The following is a 22,798-nucleotide window of genomic DNA, read 5'->3' on the forward strand; positions in this document are numbered from 1 at the left end:
TAATGTTCCCGCAAACAAAGCCACGTTCTGCCTCTACTGTCGCCGACGTGGGATCCGAATCCTACAAGGATGTGCTGTCTGCTGGGTTAAAACCTAAAGTCTCGAGTGTGGACACCGAAGGTTTTACAACAGCAAATCATAAAAAGAAGCCATCTTCTGGGACAACCTCGGCCAACACAGTTAGACAACGCAGACAGCCGTTGTTAGGGGTGAGAGAGGGGAAGGTCTGAGGCCCTGAGGTCACGGCTGCTGACGTAGATAAGTCTTTAAAGGTTAGTTTGCACTAGGCTTAAAACTAAATTCAATTCCTATGCATCTTTTCACATTACGGTCAACGGAGAGGATTTTCCCCGTATAAATAACACCGGTGTATGGCCAAATGGGTGCCTGATTGCTCCCTTTCATGGGAAACTGACCCCTGACAGGCGCACCTGTTATTTCTGTACCAACAACGGCTGACTCTGACTCGCGGGCCAGTATTTGTGAGGAGCTTGGGGGAAGCATCAGTACCTCTTAATTAAGTCAGGATCGTCTCACCGCGTCTGGTTCTAAGTGTTTGGATTCTATTGATATCTTTTATCAAAATGTTAAGAGGTTTGCGTACTGAATGTACCAACTTTTATGATAATGTCCGTATTAATGATTTCAAAATTATATGCATTACCGAGACGTGGCTTAATGATTCGTTTTGTAATCGCAATCTGTTTCATGATGACTCTCGTTTTCCGCGCTGACAGAGGTTAAACCGATCTCAACTTAACTAGAGGTGGAGGTTGTAAACGCAGGTACGATCTTGAATTTATCAGCGAATGTGTTTGGGTTGAAGTTCGTCTTCCTGATGGTTTGAACTTACTCGTTGGAAACCACTATTTCTCGCCTAACACCGATGTTAAAGTTATTGAAAATTATTTTAATTCTCTGGAAAAGAATTGAAACCCTTCTCTTGGGTGATTTTAATATACCTGGTTTTGATTGGGTCCAAGGCTTCCCTCAAGCTAACTCACATCACTATATTAAAATTAGAGGGGATGGACTTTCTCAGCACAACCTCGCCATTAAACAAAACAAGAATCTGCTTGATCTTGTCTTTGCTAATTTTTCCTCTGTCAACGTCACGATTTGGTTAAACCTGATTATTTTTCATCCTTCCCTGGTTATTGATATTAGTAATACATCTCAGTCTACCAATTCACAGCCCTCTCGATGTTCCCGTAATTACGCGCGTGCTGACTATTTATTCTCTTATGATTGGTCCTGCGTTTACAATTTGTCCTCTGTGGACTCCGTCGTAGATCAGCTCAAGTCGGTGGTTACTGATGCTTTAAATTTAGCTATTCCAAACAAGCATTCTAGTAAGTCTAAATTTCCTATCTGGTTTTCCGGTACCTTAAAACATTGCATTAATAAAAAGAATCATTATCTACGTCGGTTCAAAAAGACCAAGGCACATGAACATTATACGTACCTACTTCGCGCACGTTCGCAAATTAGTTAAGGCTCCCATTAAGTCTGATTAAAGTCTGTTGATGACGGTCTTAAGACTCACCCTAAGCATTTTTGGAAATACGTTTCAGATTTCATAAAGAAAGATAATTCCTTTATTCGGCTAAAAATTGGTGATCGGTTTGTCACTGAGCCCAAACACATTGCTGATGAATTTGCTACGCATTTTGAATCAATTTTTAACACTTTTTTCCGGTCCGTTAGTCTTACGGATGCTTTTGCTTAAGATTTTTTGCCCGCCGCTGCTATCTCTCCAGCTGAAATTAGCGCCTCAGACCTTCAAAGTGCGTGGGGTTAGATGGAATTCCTTCGTTAGTAATTAAGGGTTGTTCTGGTATTTTTACTCCCTTATTAACCTATATTTTAAATTTAAGCCACCTTTCCGTCCATGTGGAAACAAACAGCTGTTGTTCCCGTGTTTAAAAAAGGAAACAGTTCCATTGTAGTAATTATAGACCCATCTCTATTCTTAATAACTTTTCTGAAATATTTGAATTTATTGTTTATGCTCATTTGCAAAAAATTTTTAAGTACAGATTAAGTCCCTCACAGCATGGTTTTCGTAAATTTAATTCCACAGCAACAAATTTGGTTACTTACCTTAATTCCGTTTTTCGTACAGTGACTACTCAAGGACAAACAGATTCTGTTTACTTTGATCTTACTAAAGCATTTGACTTAGTCCCTCATAGTATTCTTCTTGGGAAACTTAGAAACTTTGGACTATCACCCACTTATGTTGATTGGTTCCATAGTTATCTTTCTGACAGGCAATCTTTTGTTCGTGTATGTGGAACTCTTTCGTATCCTTATCGTGTTAAGTGTGGGGTGCCTCAGGGTTCCACCCTAGGCCCCTTACTTTTTAATATATTTATTAATGACATCTGCGACTCCATACACAATTCGCAGTGCCTTTTGAAGATGTATCGGAGTATTAGCGATGTTGATGACTGCAAACTGTTGCAGGACGATATTCATTCAGTGCAAAATTGGTCTATCGGGAATGGAACGCAACTTAATTTGAGTAAAACGACTGCTATATCATTCACCCGAAAGACAAACAGTATTTACTTTAATTATAAATTGTGTAACAACCTGGTGGCACGCCCCCATTGTGTTAAAGATCTCGGTGTTCTATTGGACTGTAAGCTTTATTTTCATCAGCACATCAACTATATATTATCACAAAGCTTAAAAATGCTAGGTTTGATTCGGTACATTACTTCTTCCTTCTCCACTGTTGATAGAATTTTGGTTTTGTACAGAACTTTAGTCCGATCAAAAATTGAGTATGCATCCGTTGTTTGGAACTCTGTTACTAATTCTGATTCCTTTAAATTGGAAAGGATTCAAAGGAAATTTGTAGCTCTATGTTACACTAGATTCTTTAATGGCGTGTGTGCCTATAATTATGAAATATTAGTCAGATTAAATTTTTTATCGTTTCATTTAAGGAGGAGGCTTTTGGATGCGCTTTTCCTCGTTAATGTTTTTAAAGGCAAAATTATTTGCTCATCTTTTGTTGATACAGTTAGTCTCTGCGTACCCACTAGGTCTATCAGAGACTACTCTACCTTTACTGTACAACGCAATTTCAAGGCCAGTCCCTCTGCCAGATGCAGTCTGTAGGAGCATCAACATCATTAACAAAGATCGTACTTTGCTTACTGATGTCAGTCAGCTTTTTAAACAATATTCATTCATTTCCTGTGCTGACTGTATTTTATTTTGTGGTATTAATTTTATAATTTTTTCTTTTATTTACTTATTAATTATTTTGTAATAAATTAACATTGTACAGGCTTCAGGTGTGTTAAATTGGGCTGCTAATGGGACGGTTTGAAATTGCGTCTCAGCTTGTGCTGTTCTGGTCAACGGTAATTTGAAAATTTGTAAATCTTCGGTTATTAGAGTCAATTGATTTTTTACACGGTCCTTGTTATTGGCAGATTGTACATTAAATTCAGGTTTCTGACAACGGGACTCTACCACTAACACCGCCGTACCTAGGGGGACGGTGTCAGGTGGTCTCCTCGGTAAAGGTGAGTTTTCTTGAGTTTTGGGCCTCTCTCGATTTCAGTTGATGCATACTTGCTGGTAGTGGGAGTTGTAGGTCTTTACTACTTGTCTGGATTGTACTTTAAATTATTATGAAACTACAATAATATTGTTTTAATTGGTACTCTTTTTTCAGGATTTTCGACAACCTGAATACCGCCATTGCCACCGCCATACCTAGGGGGCAGAGTTAATTGGTGTCATTTGAATTGGTGAGTTTTCTTGATTCCTGGTGTGCCAGTCCAGGTCCGTGGTTCAATTCCCGAACGGACTGAAACTTGAGATGAGGGGTAAACCAGGCTTTGGCATATTAATCTGGGTTATATGAACGAAGGAGGTGTGATTAGATAATCCTTGGTAAACCTCACTTCATCAAAATTTGAGTGATTTTATTAAGTTTTGGCTTTGTCCAATGTATCACGTTGGGAAAGAGAGTGGCGCCGTCCTGGCGTGTGAAAGTCTCTTCCCCCGACATTCGGTTTAGTGACCGTTGGTTTGGGGCGCCCTAGAAGGTGTGGAGTGACGATCGCCAGATGACCGCTGCTCCCCTACGACTCGGACCAATGGAATTCGAATGTGGCTGTTCGGAACGTTTCCGACGTCATAAGTGACTTTTTGGGGGGCGAATCTGATTGTCGTATTCAATTCAAAATTCAAGAACAGTTACGTTGCGGGATTGCGTTGGTGCTCGCTCTCTGAAAGTTCGGTTCTTCAAGGCAAACAGACAGTTTCTGCTCGATTCTTACAATTATAAATACCACAGTCGAATCATCGCGCTGCCCTACAATCAGAATAACTTATTGTACAAAAGTGTCTCCAAAGGAAATAAAAGGTGAAACGTCTCCAAGGTGACTTCGGTGTGGTCTGCAGTTGATCATCCGCACAGATTTCACGTCCTTGGCGCACGGCCGCTCCAACTATCACAGTCCCCGTATAATCCCTGAGAGGGAATTTAAGAAATATATTTTACACGCTTACAATCGGCAGTTCGTTGGTCCGCGATTGACTGCGGGTCTTTAATGCAATTGATGTGTAGTCATCTCTGCTGTTATGCGATAGTTGCATTCATTTGAGAAGCCGGCCAGTTGAAAATCGCGTGGTAAAAATAACCTCGGTTCCTCCGCAGAGATTAAATTAGTCCTTTGATAGTTTAAAGGGCCTGGAATGAAATTGCATATGAGCAAAGTCGCATATGCAAAAGTTTCCATTTCACGAATGTTTTTTCCGATTCATCGATGTCATTGGAGCAAATTCGCGTTAACGAGACATACGCAATTGTAGAGAGGACTGTATTTATAATTTTCATTCGAAATGAGCGATGTAAGAATTACGATTTAGTATAAGAATCGGTACGAGAAACATTGTAAAATGTTGTAAATAATAGTAAAATATATTTTTTTCACTTTTTGACTTTTTGGTTTCAAAATTGGCGTTGTTCTGAATCCGCGCAAATCGAGGTCCACCTGTGTGTTAACAGTAACTTGCGTCTTAGTTTTTCAGGACTTGGATAAACCTGACCAGCAATTTTCTTGAGTTTTGGGCATCTCTCGATTTCAGTTGACGCATACTTGCTGGTAGTAGGAAAACTTTGTATCTTGTTTTAGGTCTATACTACTGGTATGAATTGTCTACTTTTGCTTGTCGAACGACAAGGCCCTGTTGTGTAGGTGGTAGCAGTACTTAACTCTATACCTTTGCTTTAGTCTTTCCTTATTTGGCAGATTGTACTTGAAATTATTATTAAAGCTACAATGATGTTGGCTGGAGCACGTTAATTTTTTGTTTTTGTTTTTCAGGATTTCCAACACCGTTGAAACGCTGGGTCGCAGATACATCATGTTAATAGGTGAGCTTTTACTTCAAATTATTATTATGAAAACTGCAATTATGTTGTTGTTGTTGTTAATTCGACCTCGTTTATTTTTTTCAGGATTTCCAACAGAGCCAAAACGCGGGGTCGCAGATACATCATCTTATCTTAATAGGTGAGATCTCACTTCAATTTATTATTATGAATACTGCAATTATGTTGTTGTTGTTAAGTGGATCTCATTTATCTTTTTCAGGGATTTTCAAGAACCTGAATACGACCATTGCCACAGCCGTACCTAGGGGGCAGAGTTAATTGGTGTCATTTGAATTGGTGAGTTTTCTTGATTACTGGTCATCTTTTCTATTTTCCTAAGTCTAAGTCCTTTGATGCATATGTGCTAAGAGCACGTAGGTTTATAGCTTCCTTCAGTTTTTTCACATTTGTCAGTTAGTACGTTAAATTTTTATGAAGATTAGAATGCTATTGCGTGTAGGCCTCGATTTTCGCCTTGATGCGTTGCTTTACGGAATGTCGTAACCAGAGTCGGAGTAAATTGAAACTCTTTTATTATGTAAATGAATGGGAAGTCAATGACGTGGGTTCCCAGCACGGAAACGTTGATGAGTAATACAATGGCATTGCGGTAACGGTCTGAAATAATTTAATAAAATGAAGGGAATTTAAGAAATATATTTTACACGCTTACAATCGGCAGTTCGTTGGTCCGCGATTGACTGCGGGTCTTTAATGCAATTGATGTGTACAGTCATCTCTGCTGTTATGCGATAGTTGCATTCATTTGAGAAGCCGGCCAGTTGAAAATCGCGTGGTAAAAATAACCTCGGTTCCTCCGCAGAGATTAAATTAGTCCTTTGATAGTTTAAAGGGCCTGGAATGAAATTGCATATGAGCAAAGTCGCATATGCAAAAGTTTCCATTTCACGAATGTTTTTTCCGATTCATCGATGTCATTGGAGCAAATTCGCTTTAACGAGACATACGTAATTGTAGAGAGGACTGTATTTATAATTTTCATTCGAAATGAGCAATGTAAGAATTACGATTTAGTATAAGAATCGGTACGAGAAACATTGTAAAATGTTGTAAATAATAGTAAAATATATTTTTTTCACTTTTTGACTTTTTGGTTTCAAAATTGGCGTTGTTCTGAATCCGCGCAAATCGAGGTCCACCTGTGTGTTAACAGTAACTTGCGTCTTAGTTTTTCAGGACTTGGATAAACCTGACCAGCACTTTTCTTGAGTTTTGGGCATCTCTCGATTTCAGTTGACGCATACTTGCTGGTAGTAGGAAAACTTTGTATCTTGTTGTAGGTCTTTACTACTGGTATGAATTGTCTACTTTTGCTTGTCGAACGACAAGGCCCTGTTGTGTAGGTGGTAGCAGTACTTAACTCTATACCTTTGCTTTAGTCTTTCCTTATTTGGCAGATTGTACTTGAAATTATTATTAAAGCTACAATGATGTTGGCTGGAGCACGTTAATTTTTTGTTTTTGTTTTTCAGGATTTCCAACACCGCCGAAACGCTGGGTCGCAGATACATCATCTTAATAGGTGAGCTTTTACTTCAAATTATTATTATGAAAACTGCAATTATGTTGTTGTTGTTGTTAATTCGACCTCGTTTATTTTTTTCAGGATTTCCAACAGAGCCAAAACACGGGGTCGCAGATACATCATCTTATCTTAATAGGTGAGATCTCACTTCAATTCATTATTATGAAAACTGCAATTATGTTGTTGTTGTAAAGTGGACCTCATTTATCTTTTTCAGGGATTTTCAAGAACCTGAATACGACCATTGCCACAGCCGTACCTAGGTTGCAGAGTTAATTGGTGTCATTTGAATTGGTGAGTTTTCTTGATTACTGGTCATCTTTTCTATTTTCCTAAGTCTAAGTCCTTTGATGCATATGTGCTAAGAGCACTTAGGTTTATAGCTTCCTTCAGTTTTTTCACATTTGTCAGTTAGTACGTTAAATTTTTATGAAGATTAGAATGCTATTGCGTGTAGGCCTCGATTTTCGCCTTGATGCGTTGCTTTACGGAATGTCGTAATCAGAGTCGGAGTAAATTGAAACCCTTTTGTTATGTAAATGAATGGGAAGTCAATGACGTGGGTTCCCATCACGGAAACATTGATGAGTAATACAATGGCATTGCGGTAACGGTCTGAAATAATTTAATAAAATGAAGGGAATTTAAGTAATATATTTTACACGCTTACAATCGGCAGTTCGTTGGTCCGCGATTGACTGCGGGTCTTTAATGCAATTGATGTGTACAGTCATCTCTGCTGTTATGCGATAGTTGCATTCATTTGAGATGCCGGCCAGTTGAAAATCGCGTGGTAAAATTAACCTCGGTACCTCCGCAGAGATTAAATTAGTCCTTTGATAGTTTAAAGGGCCTGGAATGAAATTGCATATGAGCAAAGTCGCATATGCAAAAGTTTCCATTTCACGAATGTTTTTTCCGATTCATCGATGTCATTGGAGCAAATTCGCGTTAACGAGACATACGTAATTGTAGAGAGGACTGTATTTATAATTTTCATTCGAAATGAGCGATGTAAGAATTACGATTTAGTATAAGAATCGGTACGAGAAACATTGTAAAATGTTGTAAATAATAGTAAAATATATTTTTTTCACTTTTTGACTTTTTGGTTTCAAAATTGGCGTTGTTCTGAATCCGCGCAAATCGAGGTCCACCTGTGTGTTAACAGTAACTTGCGTCTTAGTTTTTCAGGACTTGGATAAACCTGACCAGCACTTTTCTTGAGTTTTGGGCATCTCTCGATTTCAGTTGACGCATACTTGCTGGTAGTAGGAAAACTTTGTATCTTGTTTTAGGTTTTTACTACTGGTATGAATTGTCTACTTTTGCTTGTCGAACGACAAGGCCTTGTTGTGTAGGTGGTAGCAGTACTTAACTCTATACCTTTGCTTTAGTCTTTCCTTATTTGGCAGATTGTGCTTGAAATTATTATTAAAGCTACAATGATGTTGGCTGGAGCACATTAATATTTTGTTTTTGTTTTTCAGGATTTCCAACACCGCCGAAACGTTGGGTCGCAGATACATCATCTTAATAGGTGAGCTTTTACTTCAAATTATTATTATGAAAACTGCAATTATGTTGTTGTTGTTGTTAATTTGACCTCGTTTATTTTTTTCAGGATTTCCAACACAGCCAAAACGCGGGGTCGCAGATACATCATCTTATCTTAATAGGTGAGATCTCACTTCAATTTATTATTATGAATACTGCAATTATGTTGTTGTTGTTAAGTGGATCTCATTTATCTTTTTCAGGGATTTTCAAGAACCTGAATACGACCATTGCCACAGCCGTACCTAGGGGGCAGAGTTAATTGGTGTCATTTGAATTGGTGAGTTTTCTTGATTCCTTGTCATCTTTTCTATTTTCGTGCGTCTAAGCCCTTTGATGCATATGTGCTAACGGCACGTAGGTTTATAGCTTCCTTCAGTTTTTTCACATTTGTCAGTTAGTACGTTAAATTTTTATCAAGATTAGAATGCTATTGCGTGTAGGCCTCGATTTTCGCCTTGATGTGTTGCTTTACGGAATGTCGTAATCAGAGTCGGAGTAAATTGAAACCCTTTTATTATGTAAATGAATGGGAAGTCAATGACGTGGGTTCCCAGCACGGAAACATTGATGAGTAATACAATGGCATTGCGGTAACGGTCTGAAATAATTTAATAAAATGAAGGGAATTTAAGTAATATATTTTACACGCTTACAATCGGCAGTTCGTTGGTCCGCGATTGACTGCGGGTCTTTAATGCAATTGATGTGTACAGTCATCTCTGCTGTTATGCGATAGTTGCATTCATTTGAGAAGCCGGCCAGTTGAAAATCGCGTGGTAAAAATAACCTCGGTTCCTCCGCAGAGATTAAATTAGTCCTTTGATAGTTTAAAGGGCCTGGAATGAAATTGCATATGAGCAAAGTCGCATATGCAAAAGTTTCCATTTCACGAATGTTTTTTCCGATTCATCGATGTCATTGGAGCAAATTCGCGTTAACGAGACATACGTAATTGTAGAGAGGACTGTATTTATAATTTTCATTCGAAATGAGCGATGTAAGAATTACGATTTAGTATAAGAATCGGTACGAGAAACATTGTAAAATGTTGTAAATAATAGTAAAATATATTTTTTTGACTTTTTGGTTTCAAAATTGGCGTTGTTCTGAATCCGCGCAAATCGAGGTCCACCTGTGTGTTAACAGTAACTTGCGTCTTAGTTTTTCAGGACTTGGATAAACCTGACCAGCACTTTTCTTGAGTTTTGGGCATCTCTCGATTTCAGTTGACGCATACTTGCTGGTAGTAGGAAAACTTTGTATCTTGTTGTAGGTCTTTACTACTGGTATGAATTGTCTACTTTTGCTTGTCGAACGACAAGGCCTTGTTGTGTAGGTGGTAGCAGTACTTAACTCTATACCTTTGCTTTAGTCTTTCCTTATTTGGCAGATTGTGCTTGAAATTATTATTAAAGCTACAATGATGTTGGCTGGAGCACATTAATATTTTGTTTTTGTTTTTCAGGATTTCCAACAGCGCCGAAACGCTGGGTCGCAGATACATCATCTTAATAGGTGAGCTTTTACTTCAAATTATTATTATGAAAACTGCAATTATGTTGTTGTTGTTGTTAATTCGACCTCTTTTATTTTTTTCAGGATTTCCAACAGCCAAAACACGGGGTCGCAGATACATCATCTTATCTTAATAGGTGAGATCTCACTTCAATTTATTATTATGAATACTGCAATTATGTTGTTGTTGTTAAGTGGATCTCATTTATCTTTTTCAGGGATTTTCAAGAACCTGAATACGACCATTGCCACAGCCGTACCTAGGGGGCAGAGTTAATTGGTGTCATTTGAATTGGTGAGTTTTCTTGATTCCTTGTCATCTCTTCTATTTTCGTGCGTCTAAGCCCTTTGATGCATATGTGCTAATGGCACGTAGGTTTATAGCTTCCTTCAGTTTTTTCACATTTGTCAGTTAGTACGTTAAATTTTTATGAAGATTAGAATGCTATTGCGTGTAGGCCTCGATTTTCGCCTTGATGCGTTGCTTTACGGAATGTCGTAATCAGAGTCGGAGTAAATTGAAACTCTTTTATTATGTAAATGAATGGGAAGTCAATGACGTGGGTTCCCAGCACGGAAACGTTGATGAGTAATACAATGGCATTGCGGTAACGGTCTGAAATAATTTAATAAAATGAAGGGAATTTAAGAAATATATTTTACACGCTTACAATCGGCAGTTCGTTGGTCCGCGATTGACTGCGGGTCTTTAATGCAATTGATGTGTACAGTCATCTCTGCTGTTATGCGATAGTTGCATTCATTTGAGAAGCCGGCCAGTTGAAAATCGCGTGGTAAAAATAACCTCGGTTCCTCCGCAGAGATTAAATTAGTCCTTTGATAGTTTAAAGGGCCTGGAATGAAATTGCATATGAGCAAACTCGCATATGCAAAAGTTTCCGTTTCACGAATGTTTTTTCCGATTCATCGATGTCATTGGAGCAAATTCGCGTTAACGAGACATACGTAATTGTAGAGAGGACTGTATTTATAATTTTCATTCGAAATGAGCGATGTAAGAATTACGATTTAGTATAAGAATCGGTACGAGAAACATTGTAAAATGTTGTAAATAATAGTAAAATATATTTTTTTGACTTTTTGGTTTCAAAATTGGCGTTGTTCTGAATCCGCGCAAATCGAGGTCCACCTGTGTGTTAACAGTAACTTGCGTCTTAGTTTTTCAGGACTTGGATAAACCTGACCAGCAATTTTCTTGAGTTTTGGGCATCTCTCGATTTCAGTTGATGCATACTTGCTGGTAGTAGGAAAACTTTGTATCTTGTTTTAGGTCTATACTACTTGTATGAATTGTCTACTTTTGCTTGTCGAACGACAAGGCCTTGTTGTGTAGGTGGTAGCAGTACTTAACTCTATACCTTTGCTTTAGTCTTTCCTTATTTGGCAGATTGTGCTTGAAATTATTATTAAAGCTACAATGATGTTGGCTGGAGCACATTAATATTTTGTTTTTGTTTTTCAGGATTTCGAACACCGCCGAAACGCTGGGTCGCAGATACATCATCTTAATAGGTGAGCTTTTACTTCAAATTATTATTATGAAAACTGCAATTATGTTGTTGGTGTTGTTAATTTGACCTCGTTTATTTTTTTCAGTTTTTCCAACACAGCCAAAACGCGGGGTCGCAGATATATCATCTTATCTTAATAGGTGAGATCTCACTTCAATTTATTATTATGAATACTGCAATTATGTTGTTGTAGTTAAGTGGATCTCATTTATCTTTTTCAGGGATTTTCAAGAACCTGAATACGACCATTGCCACAGCCGTACCTAGGGGGCAGAGTTAATTGGTGTCATTTGAATTGGTGAGTTTTCTTGATTCCTTGTCATCTTTTCTATTTTCGTGCGTCTAAGCCCTTTGATGCATATGTGCTAACGGCACGTAGGTTTATAGCTTCCTTCAGTTTTTTCACATTTGTCAGTTAGTACGTTAAATTTTTATGAAGATTAGAATGCTATTGCGTGTAGGCCTCGATTTTCGCCTTATTGCGTTGCTTTACGGAATGTCGTAATCAGAGTCGGAGTAAATTGAAACTCTTTTACTATGTAAATGAATGGGAAGTCAATGACGTGGGTTCCCAGCACGGAAACGTTGATGAGTAATACAATGGCTTTGCGGTAACGGTCTGAAATAATTTAATAAAATGAAGGGAATTTAAGAAATATATTTTACACGCTTACAATCGGCAGTTCGTTGGTCCGCGATTGACTGCGGGTCTTTAATGCAATTGATGTGTACAGTCATCTCTGCTGTTATGCGATAGTTGCATTCATTTGAGAAGCCGGCCAGTTGAAAATCGCGTGGTAAAAATAACCTCGGTTCCTCCGCAGAGATTAAATTAGTCCTTTGATAGTTTAAAGGGCCTGGAATGAAATTGCATATGAGCAAACTCGCATATGCAAAAGTTTCCATTTCACGAATGTTTTTTCCGATTCATCGATGTCATTGGAGCAAATTCGCGTTAACGAGACATACGTAATTGTAGAGAGGACTGTATTTATAATTTTCATTCGAAATGAGCGATGTAAGAATTACGATTTAGTATAAGAATCGGTACGAGAAACATTGTATAATGTTGTAAATAATAGTAAAATATATTTTTTTGACTTTTTGGTTTCAAAATTGGCGTTGTTCTGAATCCGCGCAAATCGAGGTCCACCTGTGTGTTAACAGTAACTTGCGTCTTAGTTTTTCAGGACTTGGATAAACCTGACCAGCACTTTTCTTGAGTTTTGGGCATCTCTCAATTTCAGTTGACGCATACTTGCTGGTAGTAGGAAAACTTTGTATCTTGTTGTAGGTCTTTACTACTGGTATGAATTGTCTACTTTTGCTTGTCGAACGACAAGGCCCTGTTGTGTAGGTGGTAGCAGTACTTAACTCTATACCTTTGCTTTAGTCTTTCCTTATTTGGCAGATTGTGCTTGAAATTATTATTAAAGCTACAATGATGTTGGCTGGAGCACATTAATATTTTGTTTTTGTTTTTCAGGATTTCCAACAGCGCCGAAACGCTGGGTCGCAGATACATATCTTAATAGGTGAGCTTTTACTTCAAATTATTATTATGAAAACTGCAATTATGTTGTTGTTGTTGTTAATTCGACCTCGTTTATTTTTTTCAGGATTTCCAACAGAGCCAAAACGCGGGGTCGCAGATACATCATGTTATCTTAATAGGTGAGATCTCACTTGAATTCATTATTATGAATACTGCAATTATGTTGTTGTTGTTAAGTGGACCTCATTTATCTTTTTCAGGGATTTTCAAGAACCTGAATACGACCATTGCCACAGCCGTACCTAGGGGGCAGAGTTAATTGGTGTCATTTGAATTGGTGAGTTTTCTTGATTCCTTGTCATCTTTTCTATTTTCGTGCGTCTAAGCCCTTTGATGCATATGTGCTAACGGCACGTAGGTTTATAGCTTCCTTCAGTTTTTTCACATTTGTCAGTTAGTACGTTAAATTTTTATCAAGATTAGAATGCTATTGCGTGTAGGCCTCGATTTTCGCCTTGATGCGTTGCTTTACGGAATGTCGTAATCAGGGTCGGAGTAAATTGAAACTCTTTTACTATGTAAATGAATGGGAAGTCAATGACGTGGGTTCCCAGCACGGAAACGTTGATGAGTAATACAATGGCATTGCGGTAACGGTCTGAAATAATTTAATAAAATGAAGGGAATTTAAGAAATATATTTTACACGCTTACAATCGGCAGTTCGTTGGTCCGCGATTGACTGCGGGTCTTTAATGCAATTGATGTGTACAGTCATCTCTGCTGTTATGCGATAGTTGCATTCATTTGAGAAGCCGGCCAGTTGAAAATCGCGTGGTAAAAATAACCTCGGTTCCTCCGCAGAGATTAAATTAGTCCTTTGATAGTTTAAAGGGCCTGGAATGAAATTGCATATGAGCAAAGTCGCATATGCAAAAGTTTCCATTTCACGAATGTTTTTTCTGATTCATCGATGTCATTGGAGCAAATTCGCGATAATGAGACATACGTAATTGTAGAGAGGACTGTATTTATAATTTTCATTCAAAATGAGCGGTGTAAGAATTACGGCTTAGTATAAGAATCTGTACGAGAGACATTGTAAAATGTTTTTAATTAATTGTAAAATATATTTTCTTCACTTTTTGACTTTATTGTTTCAAAATTGGCGTTATTCTGAATCGGCGCAAATCGAGGTCTATGTGTGTATTAACTGTAACTTGCGTCTTAGTTTTTCAGGATTTCGAAAATCCTGACCATCAGTTTTCTTGGGTTTTGAGCATCTCTCGATTTCAGTTTATGCATACTTGCTGGTAGTGGGAGTTGTAGGTCTTTACTACTTGTATGAATTGTACTTTAAATTATTATGAAAGTATGATGATATTGTTTTAATTGGTACTCTTTTTTCAGGATTTTCGATGTCTGTCCACCGCCGTCGGTTTCATTTCTCTTTAATTGGTGAGTCGTCTTTATTTTGTGCGATCTACTTTTTCTTGTCGAAGGACAAAGCCCTCTTGTTGTGTAGTTGGTAGCAGTACTTAAGTCTATACATTTGCTTTAGTATTTCCTTATTTGGCAGATTGTACTAGAGACTATTATCAAAGCTACAATGATGTTGACTGGAACACGTAATTCTTTTTGTTTTGTTTTTCAGGACTTCCAACGCGGGGTCGCAGATACATCATCTTATCTTAATAGGTGAGATCTCACTTCAATTTATTCTTATGAATACTGCAATTATGTTGTTGTTGTTAAATGGATCTCATTTATCTTTTTCAGGGATTTTCAAGAACCTGAATACGACCATTGCCACAGCCGTACCTAGGGGGCAGAGTTAATTGGTGTCATTTGAATTGGTGAGTTTTCTTGATTCCTTGTCATCTTTTCTATTTTCGTGCGTCTAAGCCCTTTGATGCATATGTGCTAACGGCACGTAGGTTTATAGCTTCCTTCAGTTTTTTCACATTTGTCAGTTAGTACGTTAAATTTTTATGAAGATTAGAATGCTATTGCGTGTAGGCCTCGATTTTCGCCTTGATGCGTTGCTTTACGGAATGTCGTAACCAGAGTCGGAGTAAATTGAAACTCTTTTATTATGTAAATGAATGGGAAGTCAATGATGTGGGTTCCCAGTACGGAAACGTTGATGAGTAATACAATGGCATTGCGGTAACGGTCTGAAATAATTTAATAAAATGAAGGGAATTTAAGAAATATATTTTACACGCTTACAATCGGCAGTTCGTTGGTCCGCGATTGACTGCGGGTCTTTAATGCAATTGATGTGTACAGTCATCTCTGCTGTTATGCGATAGTTGCATTCATTTGAGAAGCCGGCCAGTTGAAAATCGCGTGGTAAAAATAACCTCGGTTCCTCCGCAGAGATTAAATTAGTCCTTTGATAGTTTAAAGGGCCTGGAATGAAATTGCATATGAGCAAACTCGCATATGCAAAAGTTTCCATTTCACGAATGTTTTTTCCGATTCATCGATGTCATTGGAGCAAATTCGCTTTAACGAGACATACGTAATTGTAGAGAGGACTGTATTTATAATTTTCATTCGAAATGAGCAATGTAAGAATTACGATTTAGTATAAGAATCGGTACGAGAAACATTGTAAAATGTTGTAAATAATAGTAAAATATATTTTTTTCACTTTTTGACTTTTTGGTTTCAAAATTGGCGTTGTTCTGAATCCGCGCAAATCGAGGTCCACCTGTGTGTTAACAGTAACTTGCGTCTTAGTTTTTCAGGACTTGGATAAACCTGACCAGCACTTTTCTTGAGTTTTGGGCATCTCTCGATTTCAGTTGACGCATACTTGCTGGTAGTAGGAAAACTTTGTATCTTGTTGTAGGTCTTTACTACTGGTATGAATTGTCTACTTTTGCTTGTCGAACGACAAGGCCCTGTTGTGTAGGTGGTAGCAGTACTTAACTCTATACCTTTGCTTTAGTCTTTCCTTATTTGGCAGATTGTACTTGAAATTATTATTAAAGCTACAATGATGTTGGCTGGAGCACGTTAATTTTTTGTTTTTGTTTTTCAGGATTTCCAACACCGCTGAAACGCTGGGTCGCAGATACATCATGTTAATAGGTGAGCTTTTACTTCAAATTATTATTATGAAAACTGCAATTATGTTGTTGTTGTTGTTAATTCGACCTCGTTTATTTTTTTCAGGATTTCCAACAGAGCCAAAACACGGGGTCGCAGATACATCATCTTATCTTAATAGGTGAGATCTCACTTCAATTTATTATTATGAAAACTGCAATTATGTTGTTGTTGTAAAGTGGACCTCATTTATCTTTTTCAGGGATTTTCAAGAACCTGAATACGACCATTGCCACAGCCGTACCTAGGTTGCAGAGTTAATTGGTGTCATTTGAATTGGTGAGTTTTCTTGATTACTGGTCATCTTTTCTATTTTCCTAAGTCTAAGTCCTTTGATGCATATGTGCTAAGAGCACGTAGGTTTATAGCTTCCTTCAGTTTTTTCACATTTGTCAGTTAGTACGTTAAATTTTTATGAAGATTAGAATGCTATTGCGTGTAGGCCTCGATTTTCGCCTTGATGCGTTGCTTTACGGAATGTCGTAATCAGAGTCGGAGTAAATTGAAACCCTTTTGTTATGTAAATGAATGGGAAGTCAATGACGTGGGTTCCCATCACGGAAACATTGATGAGTAATACAATGGCATTGCGGTAACGGTCTGAAATAATTTAATAAAATGAAGGGAATTTAAGAAATATATTTTACACGCTTACAATCGGCAGTTCGTTGGTCCGCGATTGACTGCGGGTCTTTAATGCAATTGATGTGTACAGTCATCTCTGCTGTTATGCGATAGTTGCATTCATTTGAGATGCCGGCCAGTTGAAAATCGCGTGGTAAAATTAACCTCGGTACCTCCGCAGAGATTAAATTAGTCCTTTGATAGTTTAAAGGGCCTGGAATGAAATTGCATATGAGCAAAGTCGCATATGCAAAAGTTTCCATTTCACGAATGTTTTTTCCGATTCATCGATGTCATTGGAGCAAATTCACGTTAACGAGACATACGTAATTGTAGAGAGGACTGTATTTATAATTTTCATTCGAAATGAGCGATGTAAGAATTACGATTTAGTATAAGAATCGGTACGAGAAACATTGTAAAATGTTGTAAATAATAGTAAAATATATTTTTTTGACTTTTTGGTTTCAAAATTGGCGTTGTTCTGAATCCGCGCAAATCGAGGTCCACCTGTGTGTTAACAGTAACTTGCGTCTTAGTTTTTCAGGACTTGGATAAACCTGACCAGCAATTTTCTTGAGTTTTGGGCATCTCTCGATTTCAGTTGATGCATACTTGCTGGTAGTAGGAAAACTTTGTATCTTGTTTTAGGTCTATACTACTTGTATGAATTGTCTACTTTTGCTTGTCGAACGACAAGGCCTTGTTGTGTAGGTGGTAGCAGTACTTAACTCTATACCTTTGCTTTAGTCTTTCCTTATTTGGCAGATTGTGCTTGAAATTATTATTAAAGCTACAATGATGTTGGCTGGAGCACATTAATATTTTGTTTTTGTTTTTCAGGATTTCGAACACCGCCGAAACGCTGGGTCGCAGATACATCATCTTAATAGGTGAGCTTTTACTTCAAATTATTATTATGAAAACTGCAATTATGTTGTTGGTGTTGTTAATTTGACCTCGTTTATTTTTTTCAGTTTTTCCAACACAGCCAAAACGCGGGGTCGCAGATATATCATCTTATCTTAATAGGTGAGATCTCACTTCAATTTATTATTATGAATACTGCAATTATGTTGTTGTAGTTAAGTGGATCTCATTTATCTTTTTCAGGGATTTTCAAGAACCTGAATACGACCATTGCCACAGCCGTACCTAGGGGGCAGAGTTAATTGGTGTCATTTGAATTGGTGAGTTTTCTTGATTCCTTGTCATCTTTTCTATTTTCGTGCGTCTAAGCCCTTTGATGCATATGTGCTAACGGCACTTAGGTTTATAGCTTCCTTCAGTTTTTTCACATTTGTCAGTTAGTACGTTAAATTTTTATGAAGATTAGAATGCTATTGCGTGTAGGCCTCGATTTTCGCCTTGATGCGTTGCTTTACGGAATGTCGTAATCAGAGTCGGAGTAAATTGAAACTCTTTTACTATGTAAATGAATGGGAAGTCAATGACGTGGGTTCCCAGCACGGAAACGTTGATGAGTAATACAATGGCTTTGCGGTAACGGTCTGAAATAATTTAATAAAATGAAGGGAATTTAAGAAATATATTTTACACGCTTACAATCGGCAGTTCGTTGGTCCGCGATTGACTGCGGGTCTTTAATGCAATTGATGTGTACAGTCATCTCTGCTGTTATGCGATAGTTGCATTCATTTGAGAAGCCGGCCAGTTGAAAATCGCGTGGTAAAAATAACCTCGGTTCCTCCGCAGAGATTAAATTAGTCCTTTGATAGTTTAAAGGGCCTGGAATGAAATTGCATATGAGCAAACTCGCATATGCAAAAGTTTCCATTTCACGAATGTTTTTTCCGATTCATCGATGTCATTGGAGCAAATTCGCGTTAACGAGACATACGTAATTGTAGAGAGGACTGTATTTATAATTTTCATTCGAAATGTGCGATGTAAGAATTACGATTTAGTATAAGAATCGGTACGAGAAACATTGTATAATGTTGTAAATAATAGTAAAATATATTTTTTTGACTTTTTGGTTTCAAAATTGGCGTTGTTCTGAATCCGCGCAAATCGAGGTCCACCTGTGTGTTAACAGTAACTTGCGTCTTAGTTTTTCAGGACTTGGATAAACCTGACCAGCACTTTTCTTGAGTTTTGGGCATCTCTCAATTTCAGTTGACGCATACTTGCTGGTAGTAGGAAAACTTTGTATCTTGTTGTAGGTCTTTACTACTGGTATGAATTGTCTACTTTTGCTTGTCGAACGACAAGGCCCTGTTGTGTAGGTGGTAGCAGTACTTAACTCTATACCTTTGCTTTAGTCTTTCCTTATTTGGCAGATTGTGCTTGAAATTATTATTAAAGCTACAATGATGTTGGCTGGAGCACATTAATATTTTGTTTTTGTTTTTCAGGATTTCCAACAGCGCCGAAACGCTGGGTCGCAGATACATATCTTAATAGGTGAGCTTTTACTTCAAATTATTATTATGAAAACTGCAATTATGTTGTTGTTGTTGTTAATTCGACCTCGTTTATTTTTTTCAGGATTTCCAACAGAGCCAAAACGCGGGGTCGCAGATACATCATGTTATCTTAATAGGTGAGATCTCACTTGAATTCATTATTATGAATACTGCAATTATGTTGTTGTTGTTAAGTGGACCTCATTTATCTTTTTCAGGGATTTTCAAGAACCTGAATACGACCATTGCCACAGCCGTACCTAGGGGGCAGAGTTAATTGGTGTCATTTGAATTGGTGAGTTTTCTTGATTCCTTGTCATCTTTTCTATTTTCGTGCGTCTAAGCCCTTTGATGCATATGTGCTAACGGCACGTAGGTTTATAGCTTCCTTCAGTTTTTTCACATTTGTCAGTTAGTACGTTAAATTTTTATCAAGATTAGAATGCTATTGCGTGTAGGCCTCGATTTTCGCCTTGATGCGTTGCTTTACGGAATGTCGTAATCAGGGTCGGAGTAAATTGAAACTCTTTTACTATGTAAATGAATGGGAAGTCAATGACGTGGGTTCCCAGCACGGAAACGTTGATGAGTAATACAATGGCATTGCGGTAACGGTCTGAAATAATTTAATAAAATGAAGGGAATTTAAGAAATATATTTTACACGCTTACAATCGGCAGTTCGTTGGTCCGCGATTGACTGCGGGTCTTTAATGCAATTGATGTGTACAGTCATCTCTGCTGTTATGCGATAGTTGCATTCATTTGAGAAGCCGGCCAGTTGAAAATCGCGTGGTAAAAATAACCTCGGTTCCTCCGCAGAGATTAAATTAGTCCTTTGATAGTTTAAAGGGCCTGGAATGAAATTGCATATGAGCAAAGTCGCATATGCAAAAGTTTCCATTTCACGAATGTTTTTTCTGATTCATCGATGTCATTGGAGCAAATTCGCGATAATGAGACATACGTAATTGTAGAGAGGACTGTATTTATAATTTTCATTCAAAATGAGCGGTGTAAGAATTACGGCTTAGTATAAGAATCGGTACGAGAGACATTGTAAAATGTTTTTAATTAATTGTAAAATATATTTTCTTCACTTTTTGACTTTATTGTTTCAAAATTGGCGTTATTCTGAATCGGCGCAAATCGAGGTCTATGTGTGTATTAACTGTAACTTGCGTCTTAGTTTTTCAGGATTTCGAAAATCCTGACCATCAGTTTTCTTGGGTTTTGAGCATCTCTCGATTTCAGTTTATGCATACTTGCTGGTAGTGGGAGTTGTAGGTCTTTACTACTTGTATGAATTGTACTTTAAATTATTATGAAAGTATGATGATATTGTTTTAATTGGTACTCTTTTTTCAGGATTTTCGATGTCTGTCCACCGCCGTCGGTTTCATTTCTCTTTAATTGGTGAGTCGTCTTTATTTTGTGGGATCTACTTTTTCTTGTCGAAGGACAAAGCCCTCTTGTTGTGTAGTTGGTAGCAGTACTTAAGTCTATACATTTGCTTTAGTATTTCCTTATTTGGCAGATTGTACTAGAGACTATTATCAAAGCTACAATGATGTTGACTGGAACACGTAATTCTTTTTGTTTTGTTTTTCAGGACTTCCAACGCGGGGTCGCAGATACATCATCTTATCTTAATAGGTGAGATCTCACTTCAATTTATTCTTATGAATACTGCAATTATGTTGTTGTTGTTAAATGGATCTCATTTATCTTTTTCAGGGATTTTCAAGAACCTGAATACGACCATTGCCACAGCCGTACCTAGGGGGCAGAGTTAATTGGTGTCATTTGAATTGGTGAGTTTTCTTGATTCCTTGTCATCTTTTCTATTTTCGTGCGTCTAAGCCCTTTGATGCATATGTGCTAACGGCACGTAGGTTTATAGCTTCCTTCAGTTTTTTCACATTTGTCAGTTAGTACGTTAAATTTTTATGAAGATTAGAATGCTATTGCGTGTAGGCCTCGATTTTCGCCTTGATGCGTTGCTTTACGGAATGTCGTAACCAGAGTCGGAGTAAATTGAAACTCTTTTATTATGTAAATGAATGGGAAGTCAATGACGTGGGTTCCCAGTACGGAAACGTTGATGAGTAATACAATGGCATTGCGGTAACGGTCTGAAATAATTTAATAAAATGAAGGGAATTTAAGAAATATATTTTACACGCTTACAATCGGCAGTTCGTTGGTCCGCGATTGACTGCGGGTCTTTAATGCAATTGATGTGTACAGTCATCTCTGCTGTTATGCGATAGTTGCATTCATTTGAGAAGCCGGCCAGTTGAAAATCGCGTGGTAAAAATAACCTCGGTTCCTCCGCAGAGATTAAATTAGTCCTTTGATAGTTTAAAGGGCCTGGAATGAAATTGCATATGAGCAAACTCGCATATGCAAAAGTTTCCATTTCACGAATGTTTTTTCCGATTCATCGATGTCATTGGAGCAAATTCGCTTTAACGAGACATACGTAATTGTAGAGAGGACTGTATTTATAATTTTCATTCGAAATGAGCAATGTAAGAATTACGATTTAGTATAAGAATCGGTACGAGAAACATTGTAAAATGTTGTAAATAATAGTAAAATATATTTTTTTCACTTTTTGACTTTTTGGTTTCAAAATTGGCGTTGTTCTGAATCCGCGCAAATCGAGGTCCACCTGTGTGTTAACAGTAACTTGCGTCTTAGTTTTTCAGGACTTGGATAAACCTGACCAGCACTTTTCTTGAGTTTTGGGCATCTCTCGATTTCAGTTGACGCATACTTGCTGGTAGTAGGAAAACTTTGTATCTTGTTGTAGGTCTTTACTACTGGTATGAATTGTCTACTTTTGCTTGTCGAACGACAAGGCCCTGTTGTGTAGGTGGTAGCAGTACTTAACTCTATACCTTTGCTTTAGTCTTTCCTTATTTGGCAGATTGTACTTGAAATTATTATTAAAGCTACAATGATGTTGGCTGGAGCACGTTAATTTTTTGTTTTTGTTTTTCAGGATTTCCAACACTGCTGAAACGCTGGGTCGCAGATACATCATCTTAATAGGTGAGCTTTTACTTCAAATTATTATTATGAAAACTGCAATTATGTTGTTGTTGTTGTTAATTCGACCTCGTTTATTTTTTTCAGGATTTCCAACAGAGCCAAAACACGGGGTCGCAGATACATCATCTTATCTTAATAGGTGAGATCTCACTTCAATTTATTATTATGAAAACTGCAATTATGTTGTTGTTGTAAAGTGGACCTCATTTATCTTTTTCAGGGATTTTCAAGAACCTGAATACGACCATTGCCACAGCCGTACCTAGGTTGCAGAGTTAATTGGTGTCATTTGAATTGGTGAGTTTTCTTGATTACTGGTCATCTTTTCTATTTTCCTAAGTCTAAGTCCTTTGATGCATATGTGCTAAGAGCACGTAGGTTTATAGCTTCCTTCAGTTTTTTCACATTTGTCAGTTAGTACGTTAAATTTTTATGAAGATTAGAATGCTATTGCGTGTAGGCCTCGATTTTCGCCTTGATGCGTTGCTTTACGGAATGTCGTAATCAGAGTC

The 22,798-nt window shown here is 37.6% G+C and overlaps 2 long non-coding RNA genes across 2 annotated transcripts; one reads left to right on the top strand and one right to left on the bottom strand.

Moving 5' to 3' along the window:
- Positions 1-581: 581 nt before the first annotated feature.
- LOC147872934 (uncharacterized) lies at positions 582-4,740 on the bottom strand. The gene is made up of 2 exons (XR_015536294.1): positions 3,739-4,740; positions 582-3,509 (listed from the first exon to the last, which is right to left on the bottom strand). It is a non-coding gene; the product is annotated as an uncharacterized LOC147872934 (long non-coding RNA).
- Positions 4,741-14,371: 9,631 nt separating this feature from the next.
- On the top strand, positions 14,372-19,519 carry LOC147872935 (uncharacterized). Its single transcript, XR_015536290.1, has 12 exons — positions 14,372-14,512; positions 14,709-14,752; positions 14,834-14,910; positions 16,107-16,156; positions 16,241-16,295; positions 16,377-16,453; positions 17,642-17,691; positions 17,776-17,830; positions 17,912-17,988; positions 19,177-19,225; positions 19,310-19,364; positions 19,446-19,519. It is a non-coding gene; the product is annotated as an uncharacterized LOC147872935 (long non-coding RNA).
- The last annotated feature ends 3,279 nt before the right edge of the window (positions 19,520-22,798 follow it).

This window comes from Zootermopsis nevadensis, unplaced genomic scaffold, assembly GCF_977971745.1.
Source record: "Zootermopsis nevadensis isolate Lab colony 2312 unplaced genomic scaffold, Znev_1.0 Znev_ptg000022l, whole genome shotgun sequence".
Lineage (NCBI taxonomy): Eukaryota > Metazoa > Arthropoda > Insecta > Blattodea > Termopsidae > Zootermopsis > Zootermopsis nevadensis.